The following is a 20,686-nucleotide window of genomic DNA, read 5'->3' as shown; positions in this document are numbered from 1 at the left end:
TGTCATGCAAACCAGATGTTCCTGCCTCAACATCTTTAAACGTACTCACCCAGCGATGCACAGTACTCACATCAACACAATCACCATAAATTGCTTTCATTGTCTGATGAATCTCCTTTTGGTTGACACCTAATGCTGTCAAGAATTCAATGACTACATTGCTTATATTGCTTTGACCAACTGTCTGCGTTCCATATTTTACACTGCAACAACACAAGCTGTAGAGCAGACAGAAGCTGTAGAGCAGAGGCTACAGAGCAAGCCAGTACCTACCGCATACCAATGCTCCCAACTGTTTAAGAGTTCCAGAGGTGGAGGCATTACTTTTCAGTCAACCCTCGTAATAGATAACTGCAGTACCCGCCAAAAGTATGACTGCTGCAAAGGGTGCAGTGGATTATATCCCAGACAAGGCAGCCACATTTTGCCATCACAGTGTAGGTGCCACTGCACCACACGCCATCAGATGTGGAGATGTGGTCATCCTCGACAGAGCAGGCTTCTACTGCAAGAAAACTGCCTTCAAGCACTACTGACATGTTGTTGTTGTTGTGATCTTCATTCCAAAGACTGGTTTGATGCAGCTCTCCTGCTACTCTATCCTGTGCAAGCCCCTTCATCTGTTTATAACTACTGCAACCTAAATCGACCTGAATCTGCTTACTATATTCGTCTCTTGGTCTTCCTCTACAATTTTTCCCCACCACACTTCCCTCTAATACTAAACTGGTTATCACTTGATGTCTCAAAATGTATCCTATCAACCAATCCTTTCTATTCAGGTTGTGCCATAAATTTCTTTACTCCCCATTTCTATTCAGGGCCACCTCATTAGTTATGTGGTCTACCCATCTAATCTCCTGCATTCTTCTGTAGCACCACATTTCAAAAGCTTCTATTCTTTCCTTGTCTAAACTGTGCATTGTCCATGTTTCACGTCCATACATTGCTACACTCCATACAAATACTTTCAGAGAAGACTTCCTAACACTTAAATTTATAATTGATGTTAATAACTTTCATTTCTTGAGAAATGCTTCTGTGGTCATTGCCATCCTACGCATTATATCCTCTGTATTTCAGCCATTCTCAGTTATTTTGCTGCCCAAATAGCAAAACTCATCTACTACTATAAGTCTCTCCTTTCTTAATCTAATTCCATCAGCTGCACCTGATTTAATTTGACTACATTCCATTATCACTGTTTTGCTTTTGTTGATGTTCATCTTATCTCCACCTTTCAAAACATTGTCCGATCTGTTCAACTGCTCATCCAAATCGTTATTCATTTTATTTATTCGTATGGCTCACATTCAGTGTAAAATTAAAGGTATATAACATTAGTAACACTATACATAACAGGAATATGAAAATACAAAACTAGATATGAAACTATATAAATGTCAATATCTTGGTTCCTAATCCATATACAAGCTGTCTCATCAGTTTTCATGAGCTAGCTCCAGCTCCTCTGGTAGGAACAAAAGAAGCATTCATCCCTATAAACTTGGTTGTCTGTTTTGGAGCCCCACAGTCACAAAACGGAGACTCTGTAGCACCCCATTTGTAAAGAGAGTTTGTACATCATCCATGCCCACTGCGAGTTCTGTTCAAGTTGTCTCACAGTTTCCTGTAGAGTTCTGTGCCAGCAGTCTCACAATTATACTCTCAGAACCACTCTTCAGGATTTTCATTAAGTTGACAGCTTTGGTTCCGAAGGTCTCTCACACCAGTATTACTGGCATCTAGCTCTTCTGCTTGACCTAATGTTGGGTTCCTTGATTGGAGTCTATTTCATCATAAACTTGGTAAACCTTCCTGTATGGGTAATTCCAGGTTCCCTTGTAGCTTGCAGTATTCCCTAAGCAAGCCCTCACTTCTGCAGATTGTGGGTGAATAGATGTTGATTAGCAGAGGAAGCCAATAAATCAGTGTTGGTCGGATTGCCCCAGTTATTAAACGCATAGTGAGGTTCAACTAGGCATCACACAACTTGGTGTGGCAGCTGTTTCGCATTCTGGGGCACAATACTCAGCTGCTGAGAAGACCAGCGCAATGGATGACGTGTGTAATGTATCTGCTGAAGCTTCCCATGTCATTCCACACAATTTTTGATTAATACTGTTACAAGTTTTTATGTTGGCAGCAGTATCTTCAATATGTTTTCCATATGAAAGGGTGCACTCAAGGGTGACACCAAGGTACTTAGGGTACATGTTATGCCAAAGAGAATTTCTGTTAAGTTTCACTCTGGTATCCACATTAGCTTATTTGTTTGTTAGATGAACCATATGTACTGCAGTTTTACTTGCACTGGGTTTAAGTTGCCACTCTCTAAAATAGACACTCATAACGGCTACATCTTCTGTGTGAATTGTCTCCTCTCGTCCGAGATCCTTAGTTCTACAAGCAAGAGCAGTATTGTCTGTGTAGCAGAATTTTGTCGACCCGGTATTGGGAGGTCAGAGATACATAGGTTGAATAATAGGGGGCCTAAGACAGAGCCATGTGGCAGACCATCACTTAATTTCTTCTCCTCACTCACATTTTCTCCCAGGTAAACATGGAAATATCTATTGTTTATCAGAATGTTGATGAGAGTTACAGTTTTTCGACATTGGATTGTTTTGAGTGATTTGTATATCATCCCTTCTCTCCATACTATGTCATATGCCATGGTTAGGTCTATGAATGTGACAGATGCCTTCAAGTTTTCTTGGAAACCAGCTTCTATGAAAGTTGTTAGGGCCAATACCTGATCACTTCTTTGTGGCCTGAAACCCGCTTGCTGAGCTGTGATATGTTCCAGTATGAAGCTGCTGATTCTATTACAAATTAGCTTCTCCAAGAAAAGAGTTTATAAGAACAGTTCAAAAGGGAAATTGGAGTGGCACTTTGTGGGTGGTCAGCTGATTTACCTGGTTTCAAAATTGTCACTATTTTTGTTCTCTTTAGCTCACTGAACATTGATCCACTATCTATGGTGTTGGAGAAGAAGTGGACCAGCCATTTTTTCCATCGTTACCCATGTTTATCAGAAATTCTGGGTGTATATTATCCAGACTAGGTGCTTTACAAAATTTAGTTTGTTTCAAGGCCTCTTCCAATTTAGTCAGTGTAAATGGTGAAGAGAAATTGTATTCATTTGGGGACTGATCTTTGAGAGAGGTGAGTTCTTTTTTTATTTTAGAAATATGTTGTTTGTCATGGGATGTACTAGATGTTTCAACTATTTGGTTAGTGATTTGGTTACCTGAAATACCAGGTTTCTGCCCAGGTTTATTGGAGGTTCCACCAAGCTTACACAGAAGGCTCTATGCCTTTCTACTTGAATGTCTGAAGTTTACATTTTCTACCATGTCACCACCATCATACTAGGTCATCTGCAATATTGCTATCACGTTTTGCTATACTGTTCGTAAAGTTGTTCACAATGTTCTTTCCAACCCGGTATATATTCCTTTTTGTACGCATGGGGGATAAAATTCTTAGCAGCAGTAAGAACAGCCGCAATGGATTTAGGGTAGATTTTAGGTTCTGGTGGAATAAAATAGATGTATTTATCTACGTGGTCAGCAAAACTCCACAAATAAGCCCTGTGGCAGTTCCATCTGGGTTGTGCTACAGATCTCGCTATTGGGACAGAGAGCCCCATATGGAGGATTACTGGCCTGTGCTGGCTATGTGGGAAATTAGGTATAACCTCTCTGAATATAGGCACTGGGTGCCCTCTGCAGTCCCGGGACACAAAGCAGAGATCCAGGTTGTAATCTTGTCACCTAGTGGCCAATATGAAAGTTCCCAAATCCTTGGCATCATAAAGCAGGTACAGATTTTCATTTTCATCCCAATTGTTGAGTGCAATACCTCACTCATTGTCGCATGCATAGTTCCAGTGATCATAGTGACTATTAAAATCTCCATCATTAATCAATGGGTGGACAGTAATTGGCAGAACATCCAGTGGCCATGGAACATTTGGTGGCCTTTAAATATTATTTATAATGGTTTCCTCCACTACTATAGAGACATAATGGCTCTCATTTTCTGTATTTCCCAAAATGAGACGAGCATGCTCGATATTGCTCCTTATGTAGGTGGCAACACCATACACACTGTGATAAGTAGCATCCTTAAGATCATAGCCATGGATCCTATCTCTTCCATGCAGGTCATCCATATTTGGAGAATGTGTTTCCTGGATTAGAACTATGTCAATATCATTATCTACAAGGAGTTTAACTAGGAAATCACTTTTAACTAGGCTAATACCTTCTATGTTTAAATTGCATACTTGGATTGAAGGGCCAAGTCTTTTAATCATATGGTCTTGAAAAGGTCCATTTTTTAAAGCTTTTTGATTTTGATTTGTCTGCATCTCTGTAGCCAGGAAATCCAATAACTGGTCTGGCTGCCTATTTCTTTGCTGTCTCTGACAGAATTATAATGTCATCGGCAAACCTCAAAGTTTTTATTTCTTCTCCCTGACTTTAATTACTGCTCCAAATTTTTATTTTGTTTCCTTTACTGCTTTCTCAATATACTGGTTGAATAACATTGGGGATAGGCTTGTCCCACTCCCTTCTCAACCACTGCTTGCCTTTCATGCCCCTCAACTTTTATAACTGCCATCTGGTCTCATACAATCGTAAATAGCCTTTCACTCCCTATAATTTACCCCTGTCACCTTTAGAATTTGAAGGAGAGTTTTGCAGTCAACAGTGTCAAAAGCTTTCTTGAAGTCTACAAATGCTGTAAATGTGAGTTTGCCTGTCCTTAATCTATCTTCTAAGTTACATTGTAGGGTCAGTATTGCCTTGCATTTTCCTACAATTCTCCTGAATCCAAACTGATCATCTCCAAGGTCAGCTTCTACCAGATTTGCCATTCTTCTGCAAAGAATTCGTATTAATATTGTGATTTAGTAAACTGATAGTTTGGAAATTTCACACCAGTCAGCACTGGCTTTCTTTGCAACTGAAATTATATATACAATAGAGGGAAACATTCCACGTGGGAAAAATATATCTAAAAACAAAGATGATGCGACTTACCAAACAAAAGTGCTGGCAGGTCGATAGACACACAAACAAATACAAACATACACACAAAATTCTAGCTTTCGCAACCAACAGTTGCTTCTTCAGGAAGGAGGGAAGGAGAGGGAAAGACGAAAGGATGTGGGTTTTAAGGGAGAGGGTAAGGAGTCATTCCAATCCCGGGAGCGGAAAGACTTACCTTAGGGGGAAAAAAGGACAGGTGTACACTCGCACACACACACATATCCATCCGCACATACACAGACACAAGCAGACATTTGTAAAGGCAAAGATTTCGGGCAGAGATGTCAGTCGAGGCAGAAGTACAGAGGCAAAGAAGTTGTTGAAAGACAGGTGAGGTATGAGCGGCGGCAACTTGAAATTAGCGGAGGTTGAGGCCTGGCACATATCGAGAAGAGAGGATATACTGAAGGGCAGAAAGCCTGTTCCTTCTGCCACCAAACTTCACTAATTCCCACTATATATATCTTCAACCTATCCATTTATTTACTTTTTAATTTTCTTACCTACCTACTTGATTATGAGATGTAACATTCCGTGCTCCAATATGCAGAATGCCAATTTTGTTTTTCCTAATGATGACCTAGCCGCAGTGGATACACTGGTTCCCATGAGATCACCGAAGTAAAGTACTGTCGGCACTTGGAAAGGTGACCGTGCTCACAAATGTAAGGATGTAGAGGAGTATACCACTAGGGGTATGATAGATACTGCCTACAGGAAAATTAAGAGACCTTTGGAGAAAAGAGAACCACTTGCATGAATATCAAGAGCTCAGATGGAAACACAGTTCTAAGCCAAGAAGGGAAAGCAGAAAGGTGGAAGTAGTATATAGAGGGTATATACAAGGGCGATTATCTTGAGGACAATATTATGGAAATGGAAGAGGATGTAGATGAAGATGAAATGGGAGATATGATACTGCGTGAAGAGTTTGACAGAGCCACTGAAAGACCTAAGTCGAAACAAGGCCCCAGGAGTGACAGCATTCCGTTAGAACTACTGATAGCCGTGGGAGAGCCAGCCCTAACAAATCTCTACCATCTGGTGAGCATGATGTATGAGACAGGCGAAATGTCCTCAGACTTCAAAAAGAATATAATTCCAATCCTGAAGAAAGCAGGGGTTGAGAGATGTGAAAATTACCAAACTATCAGTTTAATAAGCCAAGGCTACAGAATACTAACACGAATTCTTTACAGACGAATGGAAAAACCGGTAGAAGCAGACCTCGGAGAAGATCAGTTTCGATTCTGTAGAAATGGTGGAACACGTGAGGCAATACTGACCCCATGACTAATATTAGAAAGTAGATTAAGGTAAGGCAAACCTATGTTTCTAGCATTTGTAGACTTAGAGAAAGCTTTTGACAATGTTGACTGGAATACTCCCTTTCAAATTCTAAAGGTTGCAGGGGTAAAATACAGGGAGTAAAAGGCTATTTACAATTTGTACAGAAACCAGATGGCAGTTATAAGAATCGAGGGGCATGAAAGGGAAGCATTGGTTGGGAAGGGAGTGAGACAGGCCTGTAGCCTATCCTCGATGTTATGCAATCTATATATTGAGCAAGCAGTGAAGGAAACCAAAGAAAAATTTGGAGTAGGTATTAAAATCCATGAAGAAGAAAAAAAAAACTTTGAGGTTCGCCAATGACATTGTAATTCTGTCAGAGACAGCAAAGAACTTGGAAGAGCAGTTGAACGGAATGGATAGTGTCTTGAAACGAGGATATAAGATGAACATCAACTAAAGCAAAACAAGGATAATGGAATGTAGTCGAATTAAGTTGGGTAATGCTGAGGGAATTAGATTAGGAAATGAGGCACTTAAAGTAGTAAATGAGTTTTACTATTTGGGGAGCAAAATAACTGATGATGGCCAAAGTGGAGGGGATATAAAATGTAGACTGGCAATGGCAAGGAAAGCGTTTCTAAAGAAGAGAAATTTGTTAACATCGAGTATAGATTTAAGTGTCAGGAAGTCATTTCTGAAAGTATTTGTATGGAGTGTAGCCATGTATGGAAATGAAATGTGGACAATAAATAGTTTAGAAAAAAGAGAATAGAAGCTTTCAAAATGTGGTGCTACAGAATAATGCTGAAGATTAGATGAGGAGGTATTGAATGGAATTGGAGAGAAGAGAAATTTGTGGTACAACTTGACTAGAAGAAGGGATCGGTTGGTAGAACATATTCTGAGGCATCAAGGGATCACCAATTTAGTATTGGAGGGCAGCACAGAGAGTAAAAATCGTAGAAGGAGTCCAAGAGATGAATATGCTATACAGATTCAGATGGATGTAGGTTGCAGTAGGTACTGGGAGATGAAGAAGCTTGGACAGGATAGAGTAGCATGGAGAGCTGCATCAAACCAGTCTCTGGACTGCAGACCACAACAACAGCAACATGTAAGCACTTGAAATGGTGGGACATTTGGGATAGTGGTATGCTTAAGCACCTTTTTCCTTCATTTCGTTGCAACTGAGGAAAGGTAATCATGTCTCGGTCAGCATCATCAGGTGTTGGGTTTTCAGTACCCCTGGGGTTACCACTAAGGAGATATTAAAAGTTTCAGAAACTGAAGTGAGTTACCAGTTGTTTGACAGACTGGAAGAAGGAAATAGCTCATCTGGAGTATGCAGAGGAGGAGTAGAGAAGATTCAGTGACTGGTGGATTAAAAATAGGTCTTGGGACCTGAGAAATAGGACAATTATGGAGAAGATGGAAAGAAAGGAGAAAGAGGAAGCACAGAGTAAGGAGAAGGAGTAAGTCAAAAGGGAGAGGAACAGACTTGTGTCTCATTTACCTGTTCTTGCAAAACATCCATATACTGTCACTGTAGCTGAACCTGTCAATCCTGTGAAGGGTAAGAAATAAATAGACAATTGGTCGGATTATTTTTTGAGTGGGCAGAGTAAGATAATTACAGAGAATACTGACTTTGTGAACTTTGCATAATCCAGAGTGGAACTTCAGGCTGATATATCCCATCCCAACAGAAACATCACATGATAATACCTCAGAAACATGGGCCATGGTACTGCTGCCATGACACATGTTGTGCAGGTGCAGTTTGGCCCCTGCTATTCATGTGGCCACAGCACAGATAATAATGTTACTAGGATACTACACGGATTGTGCAAGAGGGTGTTGATGTTGACAGTTGTGTTATGGAAGAAATTATACATTCACATATATTTCCTCAGAAGTGTTGTGAACAGAGGGAAAGGAAGAGGGGATGACTTTGTGAAGTCAATGATCAACCTGACAGGGAAGAATCTGTTGAGGAGTGCACTTCAAAGGTTTGGAATGTAACAATAGAGCAACCACTACGTCACATGTATGCAGAACCAACTTCTGATGCATGTTATGAGTTGTTCACTGCAAAGACAGTGTGGTATGTGCAGTGAGTGTAAATCAGGTGAATAGTATGGGACAAATATGAAAGTAAATCTTCTGACTAAACATCATTTCAGAGTTATCCTATAGTGTCAGGAAAGTGTAGAAATGTCATAGAATGCATCTACTGTATTGAACAAACCAGTAAATCATGTGTAAGTGTACTATGGTTTAATCATGTTGTCACAGAAGAAGCTGAGTAGCACCTTGGTGTAGTGGTTATGATACTAACCTGCTGGCATGAAAGGTCCTGAGTTCAAAACTCACCTCAACTCTACAATTTTAATTTCTATATTCGGTTCGAGTACATTCTAGAAGTATCCACAAATGTCAAGCATCATTGTACAGGAGTGTTCTGTAGCTGTATATATACTGTATGGGTTCTGCCCAGAGGCAGTTCGCTCTGCGTTCTTGTATGTGCAAGTACTGAATAAATTTTTGTTAAGTGAAGTAAGTGTTTGTCATTCAGCTAATTTCACCTTCTTCTATGTGACATTATTCTGGTGGAGATGCTGGGTATTTGAACCTGTGATAGCGCACATTATCGATGAAACAGTGGTTTCCATCAAGCCATGACAGAGCTGCCGTTTATGTTGCGAGAAACCTGAGTTTGAGCCATATTTAACAGATCGCAATCTACCAAAGACAGAAGAAGAAGAGGATGTTACAATGACAGCAACTGTGTGCCACCACATGAGACATCCTTCCGGGTTCTCTGGTGACGATGACAACAACTGGCTGAAGATACATGAGTGTATAGCCAAATTTTAAAAAATGGGCTGACACCGTGTGTTTGGCTAACGTATTTTTCTACTTGGAGGGCACTGCAAGCAATGGTATGAGGAGAAGTTCACAAGCTGGGAAGTATTCTAGCTGGAACTGCGCAAGTATTTTGGCAACACACGACGACAGAAGTGCAAGGTTGAAGATAAACCACAGGGCACAGCGTCCAGAAGAAACTACAGCATCCTACATTCAATACGTCTTGGAGCTGTGTAAAACAGTGGGTCCTAGACTGAAGGAAGAAATAAGGTTCCACATCTCATCAAGGATGTTGCTGAGGACATGTATCAAGCCCTACTCCTGAAGGAGGTTTTGACAGCAGACGACTTCATAAAACAGTGCCAGTATATCGAGACAATGCATCAAAAAAGAATTACACGCAAGAAGTTTGAACGGCTTCCAAACATCATATTGATGTCTGTGATGGAGGAAGCAACTGATTTCAGAAGTGTTCTTTGTCAGATAGTGAGATAGGAAGGTCAGAAGGCACTTGGATTGCACGGCGAGCAAAAAACCAAAATGCTTCGAGAGGTTATAAGGGAGGAAGTGGAACAGACATTGAACCCAATCTCTCATCCTTCATTTCCTTTAAAATAGTGAAAAAGTCGAGTTACATTCCTACAATGCTGCATGAGGAACCTGTTTGGGCACCAAAGAAGACTGACATCTGCAGGACCCAGGATAACCAATCAGTATGTTTCCACTGCGGACATCCGGGACATGTGGTGCACTATTGTCAAGAAAGGCAGTGGATATTTGATGATGCCCGTGCAAGAAGACAGCAGACCGATCTTAGCCGATGCCAACTCCAGGACGATGAAGATGAACAAGAAGATGTGGGTGCAGGACGACGTGGGTCACCATCACTGCAAGCTAGCTGCTGGAGAGGATGCTCCACAACACACCGATCAAGGTCTCCATCACCGTTTAGAAGCTCCAGCCAATCACCTAGAGCCCCTGCAACCTTCCTTGGAGGTAAGGCCGCCAAGGAGAAAAATCCTCCACTGTCAGTCACTACAAAAATGAAAGGAAACTACGTCAATATCCAGCTCATGGATGGCCGACCAGCCCAATCTCTTGTGGACTCTGGAGCATCATATTCAGTCATTTCAGAGAAGTACCGTCACCAATTGTAGAAGCCATATTCGTCGACAACAAAACATCTCTGCTGAAGATAGCTAATGGGAAATATGTTAAACCTACTGGAAGTTGTACCATTCGTGTGGGCATAAGTGGCCATACACAGCCATTACAATTCATCATCTTACAAGGGTGTAGTCATGACATGATTCTCAGGTGGGACTTTTTGAAAGCTTCTCAGGCAATTATAGATTGTGGTCACTCAAGGATTATGCTAGACGAGATGAGATACTGTGGACAGGAAGACGCAAAACCAAGTGTGTGGAGACTATGTGTGCTGGATGAAGTGATCATTCATGCGGTCAGCACTAGAAAGGTAACTGTCATGTGTCATGTCATGCATCAACCCATGGATCTTGTAGTTGAATGTAAAAGAAGCATACCACTGGAGAATCACTTCGTCATCCCAGCCTCTGTCATCTCCTTAAGAACGGATTTGGTGAATTGTGGATAGTTAACTGTCGCCAAGAACCACAGATACTTCCAAGATGCATGTGCACAGCAAATGCTCAGCCATTAATTGCAGAAGAGCTGAGCATCATAGAAACCTCCCAAGCCGAGTCTGTGGGCAAAATTAGTGCTACCACTATGAGACAAGATCTTCTAGCTCGACTATCACCAAATCTCACTGAGGAGCAACAGAAGAAGCTACATGCCATTCTTCAAGAGTTCTCTGAATGCTTCAATCCACAGGTGAAGAGCAAATTAGACAAATCGACTGTGAATCACCGGATTAGCACTGGAGACCATCAACCCATAAGCCAGAGCAACGGAACGTCGAATAATTCGCAACGAGGTAGAGAAAATGATGAAGAATGACATCATTCAGCCTTCGCAGAGCCCATGGTCATCACCAGTAGTCCTCATCAGGAAGAAGGTTGGCAGTTGGTGCTTTTTTGTTGGTTTCAGGAAGCTTAATAAGATAACTGAATAGGATGTTACCCTCTTCCACGAATTGACGATACACTAGATTTTCTGAAGGGGGCTAAGTTTTACTCAGCCATGGATATGTACTAGAGATACTGGCAAATCAAAGAAGATGAAACTGATCATGATGAAACTGCATTCATCACCCCTGAGGGACTGTATGAGTTTCAGGTAATGGCATTTGATTTGTGTAATGCATCAGCAACTTTTGAATGGATGGTGCATAATCCTCTACGTCACCTGAAGTGGACGATGTGCCATTGTTATTTAGATGACATTATAGCGTTCTCAGAAGCATTTGATGAACATATAAAAAGACTGAGTGCCATTTTTAAGCGTCTCCAACAAGGCGGGCTGAAACTTAATCCAAGAAAGTGTCTCTTTGGAGCAAAGGAAATCAAAGTACTTAGACACCTTGTGTCATTTGCAGGAGTGCAACCAGGCCCAGAAAAGATGAGAGCTATAACGGAATTTCCTATTCCTAAAAGTACTAGAGATGTGAGAAGCTTCCTCGGATTATGTTCTTCTTACCATCATTTTATCAAAGACTTTTGTGTCAAAGCCAGGCCACTCCAAGAGTTGTTAAAAGCTGATGTTAAATTTATCTGGGGTGGTGTTCAACAAGATTCTTTTGATATGCTGTGAAAAGCTCTGACGACTGACCCCTTACTTGGTCTGTATGTGAGAGCACCTACAAAACTACACACAGATGCCAGTGGATATGGGATCGGTGCTGTTCTGGTGCAAATTTTGGATGGTAAAGAGAAGGTTATAGCCTATGCTTCTAGGAACTTACAAAAGCTGAGGGAAACTACCCAACTGCAGAAAGAGAATGTCTTGCTGTGATCTGGCCCATGTGCAAATTTTGACAGTATCTCTATGGAAGGCCAATCACAGTTGTTACAGACCATCACTCACTTTGTTGGTTGACAGGTCTTAAGGCTCCAACAAAATGACTCTCCAGGTGGGCACTACATCTTCAAGAGTATGATATTGCCATAGTGTACAAAAGTGGAAGAAAACACCAAGATGCTGACAGTCTCTCAAGAAACCCTGTACAAGACCATCAAGACTTTGTTGAAGATAGTGACTGTCTCACTGCACTCTAGGATCACTTTGATGAGCAGAAGAAGGACGCCAAGATATCTCAAACTGTGCTTGCTTTAAATCGGTCAGATGATGTGAAAGGACAATTTAAGCTAGTTAAAGGATTGCTTTGCAAGAAAAACTTTGATCTGTTTGGAAAGATGTGGCTACCAGTCGTTCCTAAACACTTATGTTCTACAGAAATTCCATGGTACACCTGAGGCTGGACATACGGTAGAATCTGGAAGAGATTTTTCTGGCCAGGGTTATTTATTAGTGTCCGTCAATACATGTCACACTGTCGAGTGTGCCAGAGGAGAAAGGCAGTTCCCCAGAAAACACCTGGCCAACTCATACCAATTCCACCAGCTGAAACACGTTTCCAACATGTTGGGATTCACCTCCTCGGACAGTGCCCAAGGTTGTTAATTACAGATTGAGGGAAAGTTTTTCAATTGAATCTTGTGAGAGAGATAAACCGTCAGTGTAACGTTGCTCATCACATGACAACTGCCTACCATCCACAAACTAACATGCTTACTGAATGCCTTGAAGACCGTGGCCAACATGCTATCAATGTTCATCAATATTGAGCAGAGCAACTGAGATGAGGTGCTACCTTTCGTGATGTATGCCTACAACACCGCAAAACAAGACACCACAGGATTTATGCCATTTTTTCTGGTGCATGGGCGTCAGGCAACTACAATGATTGACACTGTGTTTCCGTTACATCCTAATGATATGGATGATGATTAAATCAGCCAGGTGTTCAACAGATCTGAGGAAGCTTGGCAATTAGCTCGACTCCATGTGCTGTAGGCTCAAGAAAACTATTGCCAAAGGTATGACGTGAACCACCACCCTGTTGTCTACGGGCCTGGTGACCTCGTCTGGATCTTCACTCCTGTTTGTAAGGTTGGTCTCTCTGAGAAGTTCCTCAGGCGCTGCTTTGGACCTTATGAGGTTGTAAGACAGTTGTCTGATGTTACTTATGAAGTTGAAGATTTCAACCCTGACACAAGAAGATGAAATATCAGAGATACGGTCCACGTCCTTCGAATGAAACCCTACTGCAACCCATGGTAAATTCGAAGCTCCAGCAACAGGCAACAAGCAGAAAGGTCATGAAGAGTGTTGCGGCAAAAGAAGTTGTAAGAAGATCACTACAAGGGCGAGCATCAGTCATCGGGAGTCTGATTTGCAGGACTGATGACTCGTTCCCGGACTAGGAGGATGTAACACTGAGACCCTGTTCTCTTAAGGGTGGAGCAATGTCACAGAAGAAACTGAATAATACTGTGGTGTAGTGGTTATGATACTAAATTGTTGGCATGGAAGGTCTTGAGTTCAAAACTCACCTTGACTGTACAATTTTAATTTCTAATTCAGTTTGAGTATCCACAAATGTCAAGAATCATTGTACATGAATGTTCTGTAGCTGCATATATACTTCATGTTTTGTGCCCGGAGGCAGTTCACTCCATGCTCTTGTATGTGTAAGTGCTGAATAAACTTTCATTAAGTGAAGTTAGTGTTTGTCATTCAGCTAATTACACCTTCTTCTATGTGACAATAGGATATATTGCCACTAGGCACAGGGAGTTTCTCTGGGTGATCAGGAGTACCATAGAATGAAGCATTTCTGAAGGAATTCAGTCTGTATTTATCACTACTGTGACAGAAATAAGTGGGTCTACCTGCTGAAGTACTGTGAATGTTAGTGCTGAATATGGGTTTTGCTTGGTGATAATTGTAGGACTGTGTTTTCTACAAAAGCATATGAGGAACTGTTGCCACAGAGATAAAGATCTGAATGATGTTCTAAGGCGAAGGATTAAAAAATAACCAGGGAGGCAAATGAGATGTTGAGGATAAAAGTTTAATTGAGCCAGACCATGTCCTGTTAAAGGTGATATGTTATTAAGAGAGAAATATTTCCAACGCAGCGTTAGCTGTAGTGGATGTATGTGGGATAGTGTAATGTCAGTCTTGATGAGAAATGTATTTTCAAGAGCTTAATAGGAGACAGGGCCACAGTACAAGCTGTGAGAGTATTGAGAGAGAATTGCGAAGGATACTTGAATCACAGAATGAAAATTATAAAGGCATGATGTGATGTATGTTCCAAGAGAACTAATGAACTTGTAAGTGGAGTAGAAATAAGCAACTTAGTAGAGTAAGATGTAATGTAATTGGATAGATAAAAACCTACTCACCAAGCGGCAGCAGGAGAACTCACATATAAAAGGTATTACAGTTTGTAAGCTTTCGGAGCCAGTGGGTCCTTCTTCTGGCAGAAGGGTTGAAAGAGAAGGAAGGATGGTGAAGGAAAAGGACTGGTGGAGTTTAGGAAATGGAGTAGGATTTTGGAAAAAAAATCTGGAACGTATTGGATGGGATGAGAATGAAAGATTGATTGTGGGGATTGCATTGGATAAGATTTGAAAATACCGTACCTTGCCAACCGGTTCATCGGCCAGCTATCAGTGTGTAATGTGAGTGTGAAATGATTCATTCATACCATTATGATTTATCATACAAATGATCCATGAACATGAAACAAACAGGTATTATTTTTGCCACACAACACCTCCATCTTATTTTCTGAATTTTTTATGATCTGGGCACACTTCAAGGTCAATCTCTGCCTTTCCCTCAAAATTTCAACATTTATTCCTATATACATTTCAACTGCTCTTTTTCAGCTCACCAATCTACCACTTTTGTAACTACTCCATAAAAGTTTCAGGCCACATTACACACACATACCATCAATGATGCATTCATTTTGACAGCTGTCAAACATACACACCTATTTCCACACCTACATCTACATCTATACTCTGGAGACCACTATCAAGTGCACGGTGGAGGGTAAGTCCCATTGTATCAGATATTGAGGCTTTTTGCCATTCCTTTCCTCATGGAGCATGGGCAGAATGACTGCTTCAGTGCCTCTGTGCACACTTTAATTATCCCTGTTAATCCTATCTGATATAACCCCCTCCCCCTCCACACACACACACACACACACACACACACACACAAACAAACAAGCGATTTATAAGCAATTGCCTTTGTAGACTAATCTCATTTCCGTAGTAGCTGTTGCTGTTGTTGTACTTGTAGTCTTCAGTCCTAAGACTGGTTTCATGCAGCTTTCCATGTTACTCTCTCCTGTGCAAGCTTCTTCGTCTCCCAGCACCTACTACAACCTACATCCTTCTGAATCGGTTTAGTGTATTCATTTCTTGGTCTCCCTCTACAATTTTTACCCTCCACACTGCCCTCCAATACTATATTGATGATCCCTTGATGCCTCAGAACATCTCCTACCAACCAATCCCTTCTTCTAGCCAAGTTGTGCCACAAACTCCTCTTCTCATCAATTCAATTCAATACCTCCTCATTATTTATGTGATCTACCCATCTAATCTTCAGCATTCTTCTGTAGCACCACATTTCGAAAGCTTCTATTCTCTTCATGTCCTAACTATTTATCATCCACATTTCACTTCCATACATGGCTATACTCCATACAAATTCTTTCAGAAACGACTTCCTGACACTTAAATCTATACTCGATGTTAACAAATTTCTCTTCTTCAGAAATGCTTTCCTTGCCATTGCCAGTCTACATTTTATATCCTCTCTACTTTGACCATCATCAGTTATTTTGCTCCCCAAATTGCAAAACTTCTTTACTACTTTAAGTGTCTCATTTTCTAATCTAATTTCCTCAGCATCACCTGACTTAATTTGACTACATTACATTATCATCATTTTGCATTTGTTGATGTTCATCTTATATCCTTCTTTCAAGACACTGTCTATTCCGTTCAGCTGCTGTTACAGGTCCTTTTGCTGTCTCTGACAGAATTACAATGTCATCGGCGACCCTCAAAGTTTTTGTTTCTTCTCCATGGATTTTAATACGAACTCTGAATTTTTCTTTTGTTTTCTTTACTGCTTGCTCAATATACAGATTGAATAACATCGGGGAGAGGCTACAACCCTGTCTCACTTCTTTCCCAACTACTGCTTCCCTTTCATGCCCCTCAACTCTTATAACTGCCATCTGGTTTCTGTACAAATTGTAAATAGCCTTTTGCTCCCTGTATTTTACCCCTGCAACCTTTAGAATTTGAAAGGGATTATTCCAGTCAACATTGTCAAAAGCTTTCTCTAAGTCTACAAATGCTAGAAACATAGGTTTGCCTTACCTTAATCTAGCTCCTGAAATGAGTCATAGGGTCAGTATTGCCTCAAGTGTTCCAATATTTCTACGGAATCCAAACTGAACTTCCTCAAAGTCGGCTTCTACCAGTTTCTCCATTTGTCTGTAAAGAATTCGCATTAGTATTTTGCAGCTGTGATTTATTAAACTAATAGTTCAGTAATTTTTACATCTGTCAACACCTGCTTTCTTTGGTATTGGAGTTATTATATTCTTCTTGAAGTCTGAGGGTATTTTGCCTGTCCCATACTTCTTGGTAGAGTTTTGTCAGAACTGGCTCTCCCAGGGCTGTCACTATTTCTAATGGAATGTTGTCTACTCCTGGGGCCTTGTTTCAACTCAGGTAGTATTTTACCAATAAATCAAAGTCTGCTATCTGCTTTACCACAACTGAGCCTCTGTGATCATTCCATTTCATGTCTCTACAAGCTGCTACACTCAGGATTTCTATGAGTCACAAGTTGACCATTTCCAACTTTGACTTATGATAGTGAAGTCATAGGATACTACATTTTTTCTTTTTGTGAAGTGAATTTTTTTTTATTTCTGAGCATATAAAACCAGTTGCCAGTCTTTGCACCATTTTAAAATATTATCAAGTTCTGAATGAAAATTTGTGCAGCTTTTTTCAGTCTGCACTTCATTGTAGGTAACCGCTTCATTTGTGAAAAATCTGTACATAATTGTATATACTGTGCTTTCTCAAAATTTAGTGAGAGTGCATTTGCAGAGAACCACTTAATAATTATCTGAAAGTCATTATTTGCTATTTCCTCAGCTGATTCTTGTTTGTTTGGTGTGATTACTGTACTTGTATCATCAGCAAAAATAACTAGCTTAGCATCTTCATTAATATAGAGAGGCAAGTCAGAAATACATATTAAGAGCAATAATTTATGCAAAACTGAATCCTGTGGGCACCATTCTTGATACCTCCTCTGGTAAAGGACTCTGCTCATTTTGCAGACTGTCTGTACTGTTAACTTCAACCCTAACATTATTCCAGTTAAAAATGAATTAAACCATTTGAACCATCCAACTCATACCAAAATACTTAAGCTTATCTAGAAGAATTTCAGGACCCACATAGTCAAAAGCCTTTGAGAGATCACAAAATTCCTGAATGGGTGATGTTCTGTTACTAACCCTTTCAGCACATCTGGCCTTGCGTCATACAAAATGTATTTGAAAAATGTCATCGCAATTGTTACATTATGAAACTGAAACCCAGCAAAATTGTATAATGGAATGAGGCTTAAAGTTCCTTCTCTCCAACAACACATCATAAAGAAGAAATTATTATGTGAAATGGCATAGGCGAGTGAGTTTTTATATCCTGAATCATGCTGATTCCTAATGATTTGCCATTTTGCTTTAACCATACACAATAGCTGGTGAGCTTATGGCATGCCATGACCATAAACATAGCACAAGGCTAGACGCTACATGTTGTGAGTGTGGACCTTAGTGTTAGTTCCTTTTCACATGGTGAGCACTACATAGCTCTCTTCTGTGTTAGTGAAGCAGACAAGCTCTTTTTTCATGCAATTAATCATACTACTTCAAATGTTCTATACAAAGGAGCTTTGTAAGTCAAAAATAAATTTCACATTTACAAAGTTTCATGCACATAATTTATCACACATTTATAACAATACTTACTGATTTCGGTCTTGTTATTTATCCTTTAATTATGTTACCAATATGCAATCTATTTTGCATTTTATTTCAGAATCATATTGTGTATAAATTGTATTAATATTTCAAACATGGCATCCTGTCTAATAGGCTATGTACGAACTACATAGTAAATCATGATTTATGGGATCAATAAAGAAATTCACTAAGTTTGCAAAGAACCATTCAAAGAGCTAAGGATTTTAACCACTGATATATAAATATTTTCTAATTAATTTCTTGTAAATAATTAATCACTGTTAGAAGGACACATATTGAGACCACCATTAAATTGTGTTCCTTTATTGCAGATACTTATGTGTAAATGAATGGTATGTACTCCTATTGAAAATTATTTTCATTAATATCTTGACAACTGAAATGTCTATCTCATTTAATATAGGAGGAAGGACCCAATAGTAACAAGAATTTTTCTCTAGCAGTTTACAGAAATTGGATGAAAATCAGTGTGGGTCTAGGCCTCTTAGAGGTTGTCAGGACCAGATCTTTAGCTTACGGCAAATAATGGAGAAGTGTTACGAGGCATATGACCGGGTTCCTAGAAGGAAGTTATTGTCTGTTCTACTAGATTATGGAATAGGAGGCAAACATTTGCAAACAATTAAAGGTCTTTACATAGATAGTCAGGCAGCAGTTAGAGTTGACGGTAAATTGGGTTCATGGTTCAGAGTAGTCTCAGGGGTAAGACAAGGCTGCAACCTGTCTCCACTGTTGTTCATATTATTTATGGATCATATGTTGAAAACAATAAACTGGCTGGGTGAGATTAAGATATGGGAACACAAAATAAGCAGTCTCGCATATGCAGATGACTTAGTTGTGATGGCAGATTCGATTGAAAGTTTGCAAAGTAATATATCAGAGCTAGATCAGAAATGTAAGGACTGTGGTATGAAGATTAACATCTCCAAAACGAAAGTAATGGCAGTGGGAAAGAGATATAAACGGATTGAGTGCCAAATAGGAGGAACAAAGTTAGAACAGGTGGATGGTTTCAAGTACTTAGGATGCATATTCTCACAGGATGGCAACATAGTGAAAGAACTGGAAGCGAAGTGTAGCAAAGCTAATGCAGTGAGTGCTCAGCTACAATCTACTCTCTTCTGCAAGAAGGAAGTCAGTACCAAGACTAAGTTATCTGTGCACCGTTCAATCTTTCGACCAACTTTGTTGTATGGGAGTGAAAGCTGGGTTGATTCGGGTTACCTTATCAATAAGGTTGAGGTTACGGATATGAAAGTAGCTTGGATGGCTGCAGGTACTAGTAGATGGGAACAATGGCAGGAGGGTGTCCACAATGAGGAAATCAAAGAAAAACTGGGAATGGACTCTATAGATGTAGCTGTCAGGGCGAACAGGCTTAGATGGTGGGGTCATGTTACACACATGGGAGAAGCCAGGTTACCCAAGAGACTCATGGGTTCAGCAATAGAGGGTAAGAGGAGTCGGGGTAGACCAAGTAGAAGATACCTGGATTCGGTTAAGAATGATTTTGAAGTAATAGGCTTAACATCAGAAGAGGCATCAATGTTAGCGCTGAATAGGGGATCATGGAGGAATTTTATAAGGGGGACTATGCTCCAGACTGAACACTGAAAGACATAATCAGTCTTAAATGATGATGATGATGATGATGATGAGTTTACAGAACACTTGTTTTGATTTCTCCCACTGCCTTCACTAGACATGATTTTGTAATAGTTGTCCAAGCAGCATTGGTGTGGGAACACTATTGTAGTCAGTTTGATTGTGTTTGTAAGCACTGTTTCATGTGTTAAGTGATTTTTCAATGGGAGACATTAAATATCAATGCGCTAACATCAGGTTCCGTTCCCTGTTAGAGAGCCTGCAGCAAAAACTATCACAATGCTTTGGATAGCTTATGTGGTGGAAGCTTTGAGCTACACAAGGGTTTATTACTGGTTTTCCCATTTTAAAAGTGGCCAAATGCCAACTGAATGTGAATCACGACAGGGATGTTTCTCAACTTCCAGAAAACAAGGAAACATTGAAAAAAATCCATGTTATGGTAATGTTTGATCATCATAAAACAATCGATGAGTTGATGGACATGGCTGGAATATCCTGGAGATCATCAATGAACTTTGACTGAAGATGAAATTTTGTTGCAGCAAAATTTGTTCTGTGCATGCTTTCTGTTGACCAGAGAGTGAATCATTAGTGTATGTTCTAGGAATGGTAAGAACAGTCAGAAACTGAACCAGACTTTTATGCAAAAATCGTCACATTCAGTGAATCAAGGTGTTATGGATACAATGCAGAAACCATGGAACAATGCAACCACTGAAAGACCCCTTCTTCCCCAACACCAAAGAAATCATGGAAGGTG

At 40.2% G+C, this 20,686-nt stretch overlaps 1 protein-coding gene across 1 annotated transcript in view; it reads left to right on the top strand.

The window, feature by feature from the left end:
• LOC126365881 (dynein axonemal heavy chain 6) overlaps positions 1 to 20,686 on the top strand; it is a 1,020,408-nt gene that overhangs the window by 651,045 nt on the left and 348,677 nt on the right. The gene's annotated exons all lie outside the window — the stretch shown is intronic.

The sequence above is a fragment of the Schistocerca gregaria genome, chromosome 4, assembly GCF_023897955.1.
Source record: "Schistocerca gregaria isolate iqSchGreg1 chromosome 4, iqSchGreg1.2, whole genome shotgun sequence".
In the NCBI taxonomy this organism is placed as follows: domain Eukaryota; kingdom Metazoa; phylum Arthropoda; class Insecta; order Orthoptera; family Acrididae; genus Schistocerca; species Schistocerca gregaria.
Note: the sequence above shows the minus strand (reverse complement) of the source record. Positions and strands in the feature narration are given on the sequence as shown.